Source organism: Arachis hypogaea, chromosome 12 (assembly GCF_003086295.3).
Source record: "Arachis hypogaea cultivar Tifrunner chromosome 12, arahy.Tifrunner.gnm2.J5K5, whole genome shotgun sequence".
Classification (NCBI taxonomy): domain Eukaryota; kingdom Viridiplantae; phylum Streptophyta; class Magnoliopsida; order Fabales; family Fabaceae; genus Arachis; species Arachis hypogaea.
The window spans coordinates 61,873,504-61,875,179 of record NC_092047.1 but is presented as its reverse complement, the minus strand read 5'-3'; the positions used below and the strand labels follow the sequence as shown (position 1 = coordinate 61,875,179).

The following is a 1,676-nucleotide window of genomic DNA, read 5'->3' as shown; positions in this document are numbered from 1 at the left end:
ACTCAGCTGGCCCACTTGTGCTTCCAAATTTCTAATGGAAGACCTTGTTTCATTCATGAAACTCACAGTGGACTTAGATAGATCAGAGACTAAATTTGATAAGGTAGATGGATTCTGCTCAGAATTCTCTGTCTGTTGCTGAGTGGATGATGGAAAAGGCTTGCTATTGCTAAACCTGTTTCTTCCACCATTATTAAAGCCTTGTTGAGGCTTTTGATCCTTCCATGAGAGATTTGGGTGATTTCTCCATGATGGATTATAGGTGTTTCCATATGGTTCACCCATGTAATTTACCTCTGCTATTGCAGGGTTCTCAGGATCATAGGCCTCTTCTTCAGAAGATGCCTCTTGAGTACTGTTGGATGCAGCTTGCATTCCATTCAGACTCTGAGAGATCATATTGACTTGCTTAGTCAATATTTTATTCTGAGCCAATATGGCATTCAGAGTATCAACTTCAAGAACTCCCTTCTTCATAGGCGTCCCATTACTCACAGGATTCCTCTCAGAAGTGTACATAAACTGGTTATTAGCAACCATGTCAATGAGTTCTTGAGCTTCTGCAGGCGTTTTCTTTAGGTGAATGGATCCACCTGCAGAAGTATCCAATGACATCTTTGATAACTCAGATACACCATCATAGAATATATCCAGGATGGTCCATTCTGAAAGCATGTCAGAAGGACACTTTTTGGTTAGCTGCTTGTATCTTTCCCAAGCTTCATAGAGGGATTCACCTTCTTTCTGTCTAAAGGTTTGAACATCCACTCTAAGCTTTCTCAGCTTTTGAGGAGGAAAGAACTTGGCTAAGAAAGCCGTGACCAGCTTATCCCAAGAGTTTAGGCTGTCTCTGGCTTGGGAGTCCAACTAGATTCTAGCTCTGTCTCTTACAGCAAATGAGAAAAGCATGAGCCTGTAGACTTCAGGATCTACTCCATTAGTCTTAACAGTATCACAGATCTGCAAGAATTCAGTTAAGAACTGAAAAGGATCTTCAGATGGAAGTCCATGAAACTTGCAGTTCTACTGCATCAGAGAAACTAGCTGAGGTTTCAGCTCAAAATTGTTTGCTCCAATGGTAGGGATGGAGATGCTTCTTCCATGTAAATTGGAATTAGGTGCAGTAAAGTCACCAAACATTCTCCTTGCATTATTATTATTTTCGGCTGCCATCTCCTCTTCCTGTTCGAAAATTTCTGAAAGGTTATCTCTGGATTGTTGTATTTTAGCTTCTCTTAGTTTCCTTTTCAGAGTCCTTTCAGGTTCTGGATCTGCTTCCACAAGAATGTTCTTGTCCTTGCTCCTGCTCATATGAAAAAAAGAGAACAGAAAAATAATAATAATAGGGTTCCTTTTTACCACAGTATAGAGGTCCCAGTGTGAGTTAGAAGAAAAGAAGAAGAAGAAATTCGAACACAGATGGAAGAGAGGGTTCGAATTTGGGTGAGATGAAGTGTTAGTAGATGAATAAATAAATAGAGGGAGATGAGAGAGAAAGGGAATTTTCGAAAATAATTTTTGAAAAAGAGTTAGTGATTTTTGAAAATAGTTTTGAAAAGGGTTAATAGTTTTTCGAAAGTTCAAATAAAAAAATAAAATAATTAGTTTAATTAAAAAGAAATTTTGAAAAAGAGGGAGATATTTTCGAAAATTAGAGAGAGAGAAAGTTAGTTAGG

General features: G+C 38.3%; 1 non-coding gene across 1 annotated transcript; it reads left to right on the top strand.

Moving 5' to 3' along the window:
• The first annotated feature begins 669 nt into the window (after nt 1-669).
• On the top strand, nt 670-777 carry LOC112731161 (small nucleolar RNA R71). The gene has a single exon (XR_003166951.1). It is a non-coding gene; the product is annotated as a small nucleolar RNA R71 (small nucleolar RNA).
• Nucleotides 778-1,676: the final 899 nt, after the last annotated feature.